Consider the following 17,724-nt stretch of genomic DNA (forward strand, 5'->3'; position numbering starts at 1 on the left):
TTGGGTTGCTTCCAAGTCTTTGCTATTGTAATTAGTGCTGCAATAAACATATGTGTGCATGTGTCTTTATAGTAGAATGATTTATAATCCTTTGGGTATATATTCAGTAACGGGATTGCTGGGTCAAATGGTATTTCTGGTTCTAGATCCTTCAGGAGTCACCAGACTATCTTCCACAACGGTTGAACTAATTTATACTCCCACCAACAGTGTAAAAGTGTTCCTATTTCTCCACATCCTCTCCAGCATCTGTTGTTTCCTGACTTTTTAATGATCACCATTCTAACTGGTGTGAGATGGTTAAATAGATTTTAAAAAAGTTTACACTCTTTACTCTGTTTATAGTTTGTTTTGCTGTGCAGAAGCTCTTTAATTATGTCCTACTTGTCAATTTTTGTTTTATTTACAATTGCTTTTGAGAACTGGGTCATAAATTATTTCTTAAGGCTGATGTCCTGACTGGTGTTTTTTAGGTTTTCTTCTAGGATTTTTATAGTTTGAGGTCTTACATTTACATTTTTCATTCATCTTGAGGTAAGTTTTGTATGTGGTGAGAGGTTGCGGTTATTCTTCTGCATATGGCTAGCCAGCTATTCCAACACCATTTATTGAATAGGGAGTACTTTCCTCACAGCTTATTTTTGCTGATTCTGTCAAAGATAAGATGGCTATAGGTGCACACCTTTATTACTGGGTTCTTTATTCTGTTCCATTGGTCTATGTGTCTGCTTTTGTACCAGTACCATGTGGTTTTGATTATTATCGCCTAAGAGTATACTTTGAAGTTGGGTATTGTGATGCCTCCTCCAACTTTGCTCTTTTTGCTTAGGATTGCTTTGGCTATGTTGATTCTCCTTTGGTTCTATGTGAATTTTGAACTAGTTTTTTTTCTTCTAATTCTGTGAAGAATGAAATTGGTAGTTTGATAGGAATGGCATTGAATTTGTAGATTGCTTTGGGCAGTATGGCCATTTTAACAATATTGATTCTTCCAGTCCATGAGCATGGAATTTTTTTATTTGTTTGTGTCATCTGTAGTTTCTTTCGACAGTGTTTTGTAGTTGTTCTTGCAGAAATCTTTCACTTCCTTGGTTAGATGTATTCCTAGGTATTTTATTTTTGTGTGTGTGGCAACTGTAAATGAGAACGTGTTCTTGATTTGGTTCTGGGCTTGAACGTTATTGGTGTATGGAAATGCTACTGATTTTCGTACAAAGATTTTGTATCTGAAATTTTACCGAAGTTGTTTATCAGGATCCAGGAGTCTTTTGGTGGAGTCTTTAGGGTTTTCTAGGTATATAATCATTAAGTCTGCAAAGAGAGATAATTTGACTTCTCCTTTCCTATTTGGGTGCCTTGAATTTCTTTATCTTGCCTGATTACTCTGGCAAAGACCTCCAGTACTATGTTGAATAAAAGTGGTTGAGAGTGGGCATCTTTGTCTTGCTGTAGATCTTAGGGAAATGCATTCAGCTTTTGCCTGTTTAGTATGATGTTGGCTCTGGGTTTGTCATAGATGGATCTTATTATTTTGATGTATGTTCCTTTGATGCCTAGTTTGTTGATGGTTTATTATGAAAGGATGTTGGATTTTATTAAAAGCCTTTTCTATGCCTATTGAGATGATCACGTGATTTTTGTTTTCAGTTCTGTTTATGTGACGAATTTGTTGATTTGCATATGTTGAACCAACTTTGCATCCCAGGAGTGAAGCCTACTTGATCATGGTAAATTAACTTTCTGATGTGCTACTGGATTCAGTTTGCTAGGATTTTTACATCTATTTTCATCATAGATATTGGCCTGTGGTTTTCCTTTTTTGTTGTGTCCTGTGAGGTTTTTGTTTCAGGGTGAAGCTGGCTTGATAGAATGAGTTAGGGAGGAGCCCCTCCTCCTAGATTTTTTTGGAATAGTTTCAGTAGAATTAGTATCACCTGGCACTACCTAGAGGATCAAGGTATGTTTGAATTATGGTTTGAAATCATGTTTACTTAAGTGTCAAATTTACAAAAACAAAAAATCAGCTATGAGCCAGAAGTTGTACTGCTGAAGTTCTCTGATGTAATCATTCTTACCCATGTCATATCCCCTTCCTTAAAGTTGAGGATGGATGTTAAAAGGTTCAACAAAGCTGAGCTGTACTCAGCTTTGGAGGTGAAAGTAAACTCCATGGCTAGATGAGCAGTTTTAGCACATAGCATCAGTTGATGTGGAGTCACTGTCATCATTTTTATAAAGATTCCGTCTTCTATAAATGGCTTCAATAACGTTCTGCTTGTTTGCCAATTCACCACCAGGTGGCAGTCTGGGGATGTTCTCATTGGCTAATGTGTACACCACATGGACTAAGTCAGGGACACCTTCCCCCTGCTTCTTTATGATTTCTTCTACTCTGCATTCCAGGTATTTGCCCAACTCTGCCTCCTTCTTCGCTGCTTCTGGTGATACTTTGGGTGCATTTGGAAACCAGATAAAAAATCACACACATGTTGTCTTGACTTCCCTTATGCAAACAGGTGTCGACTATTTCATTGCAAACTTTATCAGGGTCATCAGTGACTTCAAGTCTGGATCTTACAAAACCACAGAGCTCTTCATTTCCCATAACATCCCAGATACTATCACATGCAAGGATAATGAAGTGATCATCTTCTTCAGATCTTTCAGTGTCATGGACTTCAGGCTCTGGTGAGACAAGCTGCTCAGTAGGACCTTTCCCACGGATACATTTGTAATCAAAATCCCCAAGGGCTTTGGATACAGCCAGAGAGCCTTTCACATGCTAAAGCATTACAGAGTCACCTGCATTCTGAATTCATTCTTTTTCTAGCGGATTGGCAATTTGTGAAGAAATGAACTTTCCTGTTCCTACAAAGTAAACGTCTAGAGTCTTCATAGTTAATGAAATAATTATGTTGGGGAGAAAGTAAGACACTTACATCTGTTGACCCACTTCTATCTGCACCATGTTTCTTCTCTGACATAACTCACGTGTTCATCAATCTCCAGGAAACCTGTTCTGATTCCATTCTTTACATTTTCCAAAGAAGGTGCTCCTGCAGACCCTGTAAATCCTGGTTATCGGCGATGTGATCTAACAAATGCTCACAGCAGTATTTGGCAACCTGAGAACCAGGATGCCCGTTATACACAGCAAAGAATGACCACCTTTCAAGTCCACTTGGCAAAGCAATCACAGCCGTATGTGCATCCTCCATTTCAATACGCCAACCTTGCATGCTGCGTAGCTCGTATCGCAACTAATTACCCCACCCCCAGGCATTATGCTCTTCCATCTTTGCTTGTCTAAAGATGGTCCCATTATGTCATAATCCTCTAGGTCTCTATTAAAAGTCAAAAATCAACAACAAAACCAAAACAAGTCAACAACAACAAAACAAGGCTGTGGAGAGAAGGCAATGCTTATACACTGTTGGTGGGAATGTAAATGGATTCAGCCACTGTGGAAAGCAAAGAAATTAAAGCTTTTAATGTCTCAAAGAATGTAAAACAGAACTACCGTTCGACCCAGAAATCCCACTACTGAGTATATATCCAAAGGAAAATAAATCGTTCCCCCAAAAAGACATATACTTTTATGTTCATAACAGTGCTGTTTACTATAGAACAGTAATTAACCTAGGTGCCCATCCGTGGTGGATTGGGTAAAGAAAAGGTGGTACATATACATGTTGGACTACTAAACACCATAAAAAAGAACAAAAGTATGTCCTTTGCAGCAATGTGGATGCAGCTGGAGGCCATTATCCCAAACCAATTAACACAGGAACAGAAAAACAAATACTGCATGTTCTCATTTATAAGTGGGAGCTAAACACTGAGAACTCACGAACATAAATATGGCAACAATAGACACTGGGGACTCACAGAATGTGGATGGAGAAAGGAAAGCAAGAGTTGCAAACCTAACTTTTGGGTACTACATTCTATATCTGGGGGACAGAGCATTTGCATCCCCAACCTTCGCATCGTGTGATATAACCATGTAACATACCTGTATATGTAGCTATTGAATCTAAAATGAAAATTGAAATTATTTTTAAAAACTTTATGCTAGTATAATTTTAAAGCATCCTACATATACTAGCTTTTGAACATATTATTAAAATACTCATATCATTTTATTGTAGAGATTAGGGAAGCTTTGTTTTCTGACCAGTATTAGAAAAGATTTGAGTAACAATTACCTGCAATCTTTAAGCAAACTTCTTTCACCTGGTATAATGTGTTCCTTAAGAAACTTAAGAATTTTTCAAAGACTTTCTGTTTCAAATATTGGTTATTATTTTAATACTAAATTTTATTTTAATATGTTAAACATAAAAAGAATATAATTGTTTAAAAAATGCTCTCTCCAGAGCACTAGGAGATAAAATGATACATTTACTTATGTAACACTTTCTTAATATTCCTTTGCATTTTATTACTATCAGTGAGAGTTTTTGATATTGGACAAAGAAAGCTTAAGGGGTTAGAAAAGTTCTCCCAATATATACCTCTTGTTGGCCAATTCTGCTTCCAGCCTTTTAATGAGACTGTCCAGAATTATTCTCTTACTGAACATCTTTTCCTACTCTCAGACCTGCCATCGTTACGTCTTCCACGAAGCTAAGAACATGGAAGACAAAAGCAGCCCAAGCATAAGTCTTTTATAGTTCCCAGGAGTAAGAGTGCCAGAGATGTAGCAGGGAATTTGCCCAGTGGCTTCTCCATTTTTGACAATTTCTAAGCTCAGCTGTCAGTCAGTGTTAGCTTTGGCCTGCTGCCACCCTAGAAATTCTGCCTCATTCTGAGCTCTTGGTCAACTAGATTGCTAATTGTGCTTCCAGGGATTCTGAAGCTCCTCAACCTACACAGGTTGTCTTTTTTTAAAAAAAAGATAACATGTACTTATAGAGTACAAACAAATTATACACACACACACATATAATTAAGATATATATATAATTATAGCTATTTTGTATAATATGTACAGTAGTACCCCTGTAACTAAACCCAAGTTTGGCTCCTCACTGCTTGAAAGGCAAAACTCAAGAGACAAGGGTTGGTGGGAGGAAAAGCAGGTTTATTCAGAAATCCAGCAAACCCAGATGATGGCACACTATCATGGTAAAGTACCATCTTAAGTCATTCCAAATTTTTGGCTCTTTTTCTGTCAACGGCAGGAGGAAGATGGAGGGCTCAGGGCAAGAGGTAACTGATGACTGCAGATATCTGGGCACCAGCGAGGGTGTGAGGATGTTGGGAACTTCTTTTCCCTGGTCAGGTCACAGTATTTCCATAAATCTTTAACAAAACATAGTTACTTGTCCTTTAAACTCAGAGTTCTTTCTGAAAAACTACATGATTGCTGTTTTTGTATATGATCTCACTGCTCTATAATTATCCTTGCCTATGTGTGGGAATAGGTAAAGGTCCCTTAAACAAAAATGAAGTTAGTTATGTTAGTTTTTTGCTGCTTTGATGTTACACCTATTTGAGGTGGATACATTCCAAGACTCCCCTGTAGATGCCTGAAACTGTAGATTGTATCTAGTCCTATATATGTTGTTTTTCCTATACATACATACTTATAAGAAAGTCTAGTTTATCGATTAGGCACAGTAAGAGATTAGCAGCAACAATAATAAAACAGAATAACAATATGCTGTAATAAAAGTTTTATGAATGTAGTTTCTCTCTCTGTCTCAAAATATCTGATTGTACTGTATTCACCTATTTTCAGTGACCAAGGGTAACCAAAACTGTAGCAAGTGCAACCACGGATAAAAGAACGACTGTAATTATATTACTTAACAGTTCTCAACATTTGGCTTTCTTTACACTTGGCAATGCCAGACTTCTCCTTGCCTTAAGGAAAACATTCAGTCCTATATCCCTCCTATTTTTTAAAATCCTAATGCTTTTCAAACTCTAATATGCATACAAATTACCTGGAGAATACACCTTGTTAAACCTCCTAGTTAAAATGCAAATTCCAGTTAAACAGTTCTGAGACAGACAGAGACTCTGAATTTCTTACATGCTGTTGGATAATGTCTGTGCTGCTGGTTCAGGGATCACGCTTTTGGTAGCAAGCCGTAAACAGTGGTTCTCATAGTGTGTCCTTGGTCCAGCAGCAGAAGTATCACCTGCAGACTTGGGGGAAACGTAAATTCTCAGGTCCCACTCCAGACCAACTGAATCAGAAATTTTGGGGGTGGGGCTCAGAAATCCATGATTTAATAGGTCATTCAGGTGATTCTGCTGCCCTTTGTAGCTAAAGAACCCCTGGCTGAGTAATGCATGTTAAAATATTTCCTCCTTGCCAATTCACTATATATGAGATGTTGAATACTCTGGGGAAGAAAATCAAGGCCAGGAATGGTGGCTTATGTCTATAATCTCTGCACTTTGGGAAGCTAAGTTGGGAGGATCACTTGAGCCCAGGAGTTTGAGAGCAGCCTGGGCAACATAGGGAGATGTAGTCTATACAAATAATTAAAAACTTAGCTGGGTGTGGTGGCACACGCCTGTGGTCCCAGCTACTTGGGAGGCTGAGGTGGGAGGATCACTTGAGCCCAGGAGGTCAAGGCTGCAATGAGCCATGATGGCACTACTGCACTCTAGGCTGGGTAACAGAGCAAGATCCTATCTTGTGGCGGGAAGGGGTGGCGGGGGTGCGGGAAAGAAAATCAAAATATTTTATTCCCAAATGTATTTCTTTGACAAATTTTGAGATGGCTGCCACATGGCCAGCAGATTGAAGTTGCCCTGGAAAGTTGTCTTTTGTGGGGGAAATTTGCACCTGTAGAGAATCTCCGTTAAGGTCTTCCATTGTCCAAATATAGGAAAGAAGAGCTGAGAGTCTGACGTAAAGATCCGAAACATTTACCAGTATATACACCTACAGAGTCATCTTAGACAGGACCGCTGACACCAGGGAAGCAGGGCACATCCAGGCAGATGCTGGGTGAGAAAGGAGACATGATCGTGTGGAGCTTATAGACATTCTCCTTTGATTACTTCCAGTTTCTCAGTTAAATAAGAAGCAAGATCATCAGCAGAGAGTGAGGAAAGGAAAAAAAAAGGGGGTAGGTATGAGAAAATCATTTAGGAGACAAGCAGTGTGAACATGCTTGGGAAATGTCGCACGGTTGTCTTGTAGCATTGAAGGACCCATTGTTGGTGTTAATTCTATTGATTAGGGTAAGCAAATGAAGCTAACAAGCAGCTCCCAAATCTCAGAGACATAACAAAGTGAAGGCTTTTTGTTTTCCTCTCTGTTGTCACATTCCAAAGAGGTTTAGGGGTAACAGTCGCTCTTCACATAGTCAACTGTCCACATCAAGTGTCTATAACTACATCCCCTCCACACCCTACTCCTAACCTCGAAGTCCACCAAAATTCCTTCACGATCATAAGAGAAAGAACCAGACAGTTGCACAGATGTTTAGGAGTCAAGCCCGGGGGTAGTTGCCACCTTTTCTGCTGACATTTCACTGACCAGAAATCAGTCCCAGGGCTTCAGCCAGCTGTCAAGGAGACTGGAAAAAGTAGTCAAGCTTTATTTGCAGAGAGCTGGATCCGACCAGAACTGGGGGTTTGCAGAACAGGCACAAAGAAGCAAGTGAAAGGCAAAGAATTAGTGAATGTGAGCGAACAGGTGAATATCAAAATTGACCTATGAATTCAATTAGGAAAAGGCAAGTGAGGAGAGGGGTGAAGGAAGTGAATAGGTGGCAGGATAAATTGACTTTTTAAATTTTAAAGCTTATAGTGCTTTGATAGTATAGTAAAGGTTAAAAGAACCATCTGGGGCTTAATTACATTTTTAAGTTTCCTTGAGGGCTGTCACATTTGTCTGAGTAGCAAAAGCCTGTATAAAATAGCCAAGCCAGTTCTCCAGTCACTGATTCTTGCAAGATTAAAAATAGAAAAGAAAAAAAACAGTAATAAGTATTTGAAGAACAGAGGATTTTATGTTCTCTTTGATGACGATCAATTAAAATATGTTGCCCATGGTTTCTCATTGAATTAATTTGCATTCCTTTTATTCTCCAAAGAAATAGGACACACGATGCAAGACTACTTTTATTGGTTTTCTTGTCAAGGTTTTGGGGACATCCAGCTTAGATGAGAAGTTTTAATTGTGTTGTCAGCAGGCATTAAAGTGCATCTTAAGTTGAAATGTATTTGCTGCCATGACTATAAATCCTATAAACAAATAAGTACTCAATGTAAAAATACCTGTTTCTACAGCTAGAGGATTGTAGACTGAAAGGTTCAAAAGAATCACAAACAGAAAACATTTAGAAAGTGTTAGAGAAGGTAACATTCAGGAGGTTGTCTGTGTACGTTCTAACTATTTCTATGGGAGTCAAAATATGAAAGTGCACATATTGATACAACTACCGGGACCATAATTTTGAGAAGACAGTTTTTATTTCAATATATCTATTTTCCTGTGAAAGAAATAGTCTCAGACATAGCAATAGGTAGATATACACTTGTTACTGCTGTAAAAATATGGCCGTGGTTGCAACCAGTTAGGTCACAGGTTTCATCTACCTTAATTAATTTCTCACTGAGCAAATACATATACTCCTGGCCGTCTGAACTCAACGGCTGCCACTTGTCCCAAAAAAGGCAGCTTATTGGGGATGGAGCACAGTGGGTGTCTGGATAACTCCCAATAGTGGAAAATGAACAGAAACCTATTGCTAATAGTACATGAGTGTAGATCTTTTCAACATGATATGACTTATTCCATTGATTCCAATAGCTCACGGAATGTAACATATACCATGATTTTATATAATATGAAGAAAGAAAAAAATGGGCTGGGTGTGGTGGTTCACGCCTGTAATCCCAGCACTTTGGGAGGCCAAGGAGGGCAGATCACAAGGTCAAGAGTTCAAGACCAGCCTGGCCAATATGGCGAAACCCCATCTCTACTAAAAATATAAAAATTAGCCGGGCGTGGTGGCATGTGCCTGTAGTCCCAGCTACTCAGGAGGCTGAGGCACAAGAATCGCTTGAACCTGGGAAGCAGAGGATGCAGTGAGCTGAGATCGCGCCACTGCACTCCAGCCTGGACAAGAGAGTAAGACCACGTCTCAAAAAAAGATAAAAAAGTAAAAAAGAAAGGAAAAAATGCTGCATTGATCCAGGACACAATGCTTTTGTATCATTGGGGATTTACATTTTATATTTGCTGGAGCATTTCAGTTAGATGTAGACACTGTGTAATCAGCCAAGTAAAATGCAGTGGAACTAGACTGATTAAAATGTTTCTGAAAGTTCTTCCAACTGGAAGTCTGACTCCCCTGAAATAACTTTCAACTCAAGGCAGCTGAGTCCTCTGTACCATTAAGAGTATTGGTGATGTAGCATTTCTGAAAAAAAAAAAAAAAAAGGCACACCTGTCTCTGCTGTCTCTGGGGTTTTCTTCTAAGCTTGTAATACCATCCTGTAAGTTCTGATACTGGTTCTTTCCTGAGCTTACTAGAAAGTATGAGGTAATCATAACCGCCTTACAACTTGCTGACAGCAATGGGAAGATACTGTAAATTTTAAGGCACATTTTATTTTAGAATAAAAATGATAAGAAATGTTAAGAATGTATATGATTCTGAGAAATGTGTCATTTTTATATTTTAATCTATAAAATATAATGTGGGAAAATGTAATCATTTTAACTCAACAAGTTTGCATTGAGCTCCTTCTGTCTTTACACTCTTGGGATGGATCAAGATAGCTTATTAACCCTCATGTGAAAGAGGTTTTTTTTTTTTAGCCATTCAGTGTTATTCTTCAATCATCCAGTCTTAGTGCTAACCATCGAAGTATTACGTTGAGGCAGTGGGATGAAGTGGTGAAGATCACAGTCTTCACAGCCAGTCTGCTTGAGTCTAAAATCTAGCTCCACCGTTACTAAGTTTGTGACATTGAGCAAGTCACTTAACCTCTGTGTGTCTGTTTCTTCAAAATGATAGCGTCTACCTCACTGGGTAATTGTGAGGACTAAACAAGCTAATACCCATTAAATACTTAGAACACTGCCTGGATGTAGAGTACTTCTGTATTATTTATCTGTATCTTGGAAACTTCATTTAAATAATTTACACATTGTTGTGACATAGTCTCACATAGCATCAGCAGGTTTCTCTTACCAGAATGAAGAGATTAAGAACTCAATTTAATGTTTGACTTACCTGTAGTTATATTCAGTCTTTCTGTGATTGAGTGTATGTGTGTGTGTGTGGTCTTCCTACTAAGTTCCATGATAAAACAGTAACAATATCTTTTTTCTAGAAGGAGGAAGACATAAGCGCACCAAAATAAATTTATATTTTTGTATTACCTGACTCCTTGCAGGAAAAAAATCATATTTGAATATGAGTCACTAATAGAGAAGTGAAGGAGATGCAGTTTTCAACCTACTAAGATGTAAATATAGATGCCTCATTGTAAGCTACTGCAATGCAATGCATTGCCAACATGTATACATTTGATTCAACAATTAGTAGATTTTCTAGGAATTTTGTGCTACTGCACTTTAGGTGATTGAATTTGCTTAAGTTCACAAATGTCTCTTTGCTCAGGAGTTGAATGAAAAATATACATTTATGTTCACACACAAATACCCGCATAATATTAGTCTTTTGATTTGTTTCTATTATCTAAAGAGTTGCCTTACCCAGAGTTGTTCTTTTGCGCAAATGAAAAACTTCAGCGGACCTGTGGACTTAGAGATTTACCAATATTAAATATTTTTAAAGTGTGGAATCTTGTGAAATAACCTACTGCACAAAAATATTCATGAATATCTTGCCATAGGCTGAAAACCAGGTGATCCAGGATTCAAGTATATAAATGTTGATTGCCTACTGTATACTTCATAGTAAAGTTCCATGCATGCTAAGTGTTGCCGAGTACGGGAGAAATATACAACATGTTGGCTACAACAAATTGTTTATTGTTTAGTTGATAGGAAAATACAACATGAAACAAGATACACACAGACACAAATTAAATGCTTTTAAAGGATATAAGTAACGAGATATAAGTAATGAGACAATGTAGTATATAAGTAATGAGACAATGTAGTGTAATAAAATGTATTAATTGAATAATAAACTGCTAGTAAATACTTAGTACATAAAAATGTTAGAAGGCAAGTGACTGCAAGACTTCAAGGAAGGTATTGCATGACGTGGATCTAAAAGATAGATAGACTATTAATAGAGAGACCGAGGAAGGGAATTCTAATGGGAAGAGCAGGAGCAAATCTATAGACATAATCATGGAAGGTTCTTGGGAGGCAGGATAGGGAAAGATAGTAGGAAATCAGCATCCTGAGTCAGATGGAGTCCCTGGGGAATATAATAAGTGGTATTTAGTCTTAAAAATTGAGTCAGATTTTACAGACTCTTAAGAAGTAGATGTGCTTTCACTGAATACAGGAGACTATTAGGAGTTATTAAAAATTCTTCAGTGGGCCAGGAATAGGATAAAGCTCAAGCCAAAACAATATGTAGGAGAAATTCATGCAGAGAAAGGAGAGACACAGGAAGAGTAATTAGACCTGGAAACAAGCATCTGTCAGCGATCTCTCTGCAGCGCAATCTTTACCTATACCCAGGGCAAACGTTAGACAGAGCTCTGACTTTCTAATGTTCAGCAATTCCCATCTTTTATGGCATTCTGTCTCTTCTTTTCTTGTCCTTTGAACAATGAGTTCAAATCTCTTGATTCAGATAAATTACATTTTAGTCCCTTATTAGAGAACTTGCAGACAGTATCACTAAATGTTTTCTAAAGGTGAGAGCTACAAACTACAGAATTGCAAAGTTGGCATTGTTTCCAGGGAAAATTCCAGAATAAATTATCATACAGAACAATTAATACAGTAGAAGTTCTCTTTAAGTGCCAACGAGGGCCCATAAATAGCACTTAATGGGAAAAACCTAATTGCTTTTTCTGGCAGGGTTGTCAGAAGAAGGAGGAAGAGGTACTAGATATATCAAATCCAAATTTCAGTGAGGCAATTTACCCAGTGTATTGTGTGAGCATTCAACACGAATGGCAGTTAAGATGGATGACCCTCTTTCCCCAGTTAGCAACTGTCTTTGGACAAATGTAACCTGGAGGGAGGTTTAGGAGCTTCTATAAGGCTCTGTCTTCAGCTGTCCTTGTTAATGAGTCAGATTCCTAAATTATCCCAAGAGATTTGGATAATGAAGAGAACTGGAGATGGGTTTGCAGAGGGGATAGTGGAAAGGCTCATTCTTTGAGTTGGGCCATCCATTGCACAAGTATAAGCTGTGAGTATTAAAATACTGAGGAAATAATGGAAGGGGTGGCAATGTAGGCATTTTCACTATTCTCCTGAGAACAAATTCCCAATTTAGGCCATTTATTAATAATTCTGATAGTAAAACGCTTGACAATACATTAAGAAAAAAGATATTATGGGACAAGAAAGATATTTGAAGCATCCTGGCATAGGTGACTGCCAGCAATGAGTAGTGGAAAGGATGACTCTTCTATCCCTGGGATTTTTTGGACTTTATTGGGTCAACCTATTCGAAGACTTAATTCGTAAGACGATTTTGCCCAAACTACCAGTTCATTCAGTACAAGCTTTTAGGGCAAGGTTTTTAACTACGTTTTTGTCTTTAGTACCTAGAACATAAGACATTCACATGCTCTCAAATTACAGCTTTCCCAATAACCAAAAAGCCCTCACAGAGAAACGGCATGTTTTTACACCTAGCACATAATTCAACGTCATACAAATGATACAATGTAAGTAACTTCCAATCACAGTTTAAACCAAGTATGTGCTGATAGCAGCACTGGAGTTCATAGCGCCTAGCAGAACCAGCTCCCCAATGTTTCACATGAAAGAGAAAAAGTAAATTCATTATTTCTATTTTTGCCACTCCAAAATGTCCTTCCTTTATTTTGTTGCAGGATAAAATATAAGACATGAAGGCCAGAAACTGAAGTTACTGATTAGTAATTTGGAACTTGCTTTAAAAAAAAAATCATGTTAACTCCAGCAGTAATTTCCGTACAGTCTTGTCGTTATCTAAAAGGGACCATCAGTCACCGCAGACTACTCCTATTAATGAAGGCACCAATGATGTTTCTCTTTTTTAAAAACTCAGGTAGGTTTTTCTCTGTTATTTGAAAGCATAACGTAGTGAAATAAGCACAGCTGTGAAACTATCAATCCATATTTAGGTTCTTCATGGTATGTGGTGGCTGTCCCACTTACTCTCTCCACCACCTTAGAACTTTGATTTCTGAACAACCAGAGAAGAAAGAAATCAAGAATTGAAAAAAAAAAAAAAAAAAAAAAAGACTTCAAATGCACATGCTCAAAGGGTAACTATGTGGTACACTTAAGCAAACATATAAAACAAATGTGGTTTGGCTTGGTCTCCACCTAAATCTCACCCTGAATTGTAGTTCCTATAATCCCCATGTGTTGCGGGAGGGACCTGGTGGGAGGTAATTGAATCATGGGGCTGGTTACCTCCATGCTGTTCTCGTGACAGTGAGTTCTCATGAGATCTGATGGTTTTATAAGGTGGTTTCCCCTCCACCTCTGCTCTGCACTTCTTACTGCCATCATGTGAAGAAGGACATGTTTGCTTCCCCTTCCACCATGATTATAAGTTTCCCAAGGCCTCCCAAGCCCTGCAGAACTGTGAGTCAATTAAACCCCTTTCCTTTATAAATTACCCAGTCTTGGGTATGTCTTTATTAGCAGTGTGACAGCAGACTAATACACAAGTGTTGATCCTAGTAAAGATCTTGTCCCCAAACTATGTGTCATGATATGCTTCTAAGGAACTCCACCTATGACTGCTAAAGTGAATTGGGGCAAGATAAGAGGAAGAGTAATCCCACAGACTTCAATGATCCCAGAGTCAGGTCAAAAGCCCCTGACTTATACCGGTGGCTCTAGGAATGGAAAAAAGGAGGAAGGCTGGAGAGACTGTGATGAAGGGGAGAAAGGAAGAACAACTAGCAGTCAAGATGAAAATAAAATTTCAGGTTTAAATTCTAGGACCTTGGAGAAGAGCAGAGATAAGATTAGACAAGTTGAATCTGAAGTGGAAATACTGAGATTATTAGGATATTCTGTCAGGGGATGATGTCAAAACAAACTTTTTAAAAGTTTTCCATTCTCAGTTGATACATTAAGAAAAAATTGACACGTGATAGTCATCATTCTTTTTTTAGTGATGGAGAAAGCATGTATTCAGAAGCAAATACCATGTAAAGATTTCACATAACATTGTGGGACTTCAATAGAAATCCTTTTCAAACAGCTTTTCAGCTTTTTCCTTAGAGCTGACTTTTCTGTATAAATTATTATTGTACTTTCATTTGCCTCTTTTAAGACGCCTTCAAATGTACTCTATTTTTAATTTTCACAGAATTGGCAAAATTGAATGTTCTTAGATCTGTTGATTGTACAGCTTGAATTTTGTCATTTCACTCATTCCTTCCACTCAGCCACTGCATTAGACAGGTGATTAAAAGTGCACTTCTAAAGAGTAGAGAAATCTTTTATTTCTCAAATCCTCTGTGACTGACATGGAGGATCAGAACAGGGTTTTTAAGCATAATGGTATAAATGACACTATTTAACTTTTTAAATTTTTACAAATGAAGGACAATCATAATTATGTCCTATGACTGGGAGTTATGCTTCAAATGACTTATTCTTTTAAGAACTAAATACTCATGTACTTGCTTCTGTTACAAATATGAACCAGATTGCTGCTGCCCCTACTCAGGAAAATCATACATTAGTCATTCTGGTTTTTGTATCGTTGCTAATTTAATGGTGAAGGCTGTATTGAAATATTAGCAATGTTCACCTTGTCCTTGTAATAAGACAAGTCAGTATTGACAAATTCATTCCTTTTGGGTCTCGTGCAGTGGTTCACACCTATAATCCTGGTGCCTTGGGAGGCTGAGGCAGGAGAATCACTTGAGGCCAGGAGTTTGAGACCAGCCTGGGCAACAGAGTGAGACCCCTGTCTCTACAAGAAAAAAAAAAATTATTTTATCTGGTGAAAATTCACAGCATTCTTGATTCTAGTGCTTATTTTTTCATTCTCCATCATCACAAGTCATAGATGGTTTTCTGGATGTTTACATTTGAATGTGATTTAGCATTTTTCTAGATGTAATGGTAGTAGATTGCATATCAACTATTATCTTTAATTAATCTCAAACCCTGTCTCCATTGTGCACCATTTAACATATTTGTTACTTCTTGTTCTTATACTTTAATTTTATAGAAGTAAAATACTAATGAAATATTTCACTCTTCCAACTCCGCCTACTCTTCCAATCATCTTGGTTTTATTGAATTTTCTATAACTACTTTCTCTCTATCACCTCATCCTTCTCCACCATTACCTCTACGCAGATCATTCCTAATTTATATTTACATCTTGAAATTTCCTGAGTTTCAGACCTCATTTTTAACTGTCACAGTCATGTCTACTAGACTGTCCCCCTGACTTCTCACAATCTGGTGACTCCATCAACTCCTTTGTTTTCATACTAGCAAATAATCTCTTGTAATATGGTGTTGAAGTTTCTTATACTTGTAAGTCTTTTGATGCCTTGCAAAGTATATAGAATTAAAAGTTAATGAAACTTTCATTCACTGAGAGCGACTTGACTTAGTAAAGTTACAATAATATCTCGTGTAGAAACATGATGCAAAATGGTTAGAGAAGCTACTGTGATGCTCTTCCAATTCAGAACTCACAATGTGGGCATTCTAGAAAGGCTGAAATCTTCTAGAACTTGGGGGTATTTATGATAAAAGACAGAAGTGGGATCTTCCCTTCTTGTCCTATTGTTTTTTCATTTATTATATGTTTTTCAAACATTCTTGTTAGTCATATGGTCTAATCTCAGGCACATCCCCAGATTAAAGGCAGTTATTATGTTGTCAATTATTATGCTGGCTACATGTTTTTCTTATACGTACTTTATCAATTTGAACTGTTCCTAGTTTGTTGAGATTTTTGTTATGAATTGCTGTTCAATATTATCAAATGCTTTTTCTGCATCTACTGAAATGATCATATCCCACTTCTTTATTCTGTTAATATGTTAAAGTACCTTGATAAATTCTGATTGACTGATAAATGAACCTTGCATTCTTTAAACACTACTTATTCATAATGTATTATGCTTCTTATATATTGTTGGATTCAACTTGGTAATATTTTGTTAAGAATTTCTGCATGTATATTCATGAAAGATATTGATCTGTAATTCTTTTTTTTTTTTGAGACAGATTCTTGCTCTGTCGCCAAGCTGGAGTGCAGTGACGCGATCTTGGCTCACTGCAACCTCCACTTACCAGGTTCAAGCGATCAAGCGATTCTCCTGCCTCAGCCTCCTGAGAAGCTGGAACTACAGGTGCACACCACCACGCCCAGCTAATTTTTGTATTTTTAGTAGAGATGGGGTTTCACCATGTTGGCCAGGATGGTCTCCATCTCTTGACCTCATGATCGGCCCACCTCAGCCTCCCAGCCTGCTGGGATTACAGACGTGAGCCACGGCAGCCGGCCTCTGTAATTATTTTACCATAACATCACTTTCTGATTTCGGTATTGGCATTATGCTGGCCTTTTAAAAGGACTTAAGTAGTAATTGCACTCTTTCTATTTTCTGAAACATTTTCTGTGAGATTAGTGTTATTTCTTCTTCGATTATTGAAACTAGCTACCTTGGAATTTTATTTTGGAAAGGCTTTAGATAACAAATTCAACTTTTCCCTCTTATGTTTTTTAAAATATGTATGCCTCTTTAAAATCAAAATCATAACATTACCTTGTGAGGTTGCAATGTATGTAGATGTAATAGATAATATAAGTATAATATAAAGAGGTAAAAATTGAGTTTTAGATGTGCCCAGCTATTTGCCACTTTTGTTACTCTTAACAAAACAGTTCTGTTTCCAGATTTCTCTCTGACATTATTTCTCTTCAACTTGAAAATTTTCTTTAGCATTTTTTGTAGAGTAAATCTGCTAGTGAAGAAGTCTCTTAGTTTTCCCTCCTCTTAAAATAACTTTATTTTGCCTTCATATCTGAAAAACGTTTATGATGTATATATAATTCTGGGTTGACAGTTATTTTCTTACTGTAGTTTAAAGGTGTTCACTGTTTTCTGGCCTTCATGATTGCAGATGAGAAATTCTAGTCACTTAAATCATTGTTTCCCTGTTTGTAATATGTCTCTTTTTGCTAGTAGCATTTGAGATTATTTTATCTCTGGATTTTAGCAGATTGATTTTAATGTATCTAGGCATTTTTTTTTTTTTTGGATGGGGGAGTAGTCCTGTTTGTGGTTTGCTGATCTGTAAATTTATGTCTTTCAGATGATTTGGACGTTTACTGCTCTGATTTCTTCAAGATTTTTTTCTTTCTAATCTCAGCCTTATACTGATTCCTACACAGAATTAAGCTAGCCTTTCTTCTGCTTTTTTCCCCCACTATAAGATTTCCCCCTTACTCTCCCAAAAAGATGAGGGTTTTTTTTAGGAGTTTTATCTACCAATGCTGATGTTCTCCTCTGTGACTAAAACCTCTCATTGAGTCAAAAACCATAAAAGCAAACACCCTAAGCCAGATTCCTTCTCTAAGTTTTGACTTTCCTTCACAA

The 17,724-nt window shown here is 37.4% G+C and overlaps 1 protein-coding gene and 1 pseudogene across 1 annotated transcript in view; one reads left to right on the plus strand and one right to left on the minus strand.

The window, feature by feature from the left end:
• Positions 1-17,724, plus strand: part of TUSC3 (tumor suppressor candidate 3) — a 296,633-nt gene that overhangs the window by 259,603 nt on the left and 19,306 nt on the right. The gene's annotated exons all lie outside the window — the stretch shown is intronic.
• LOC101139587 (protein phosphatase 1A-like) lies at positions 2,188-3,553 on the minus strand (annotated as a pseudogene).

This window comes from Gorilla gorilla, chromosome 7 (assembly GCF_029281585.2).
Source record: "Gorilla gorilla gorilla isolate KB3781 chromosome 7, NHGRI_mGorGor1-v2.1_pri, whole genome shotgun sequence".
Taxonomy (NCBI): Eukaryota; Metazoa; Chordata; class Mammalia; order Primates; family Hominidae; genus Gorilla; species Gorilla gorilla.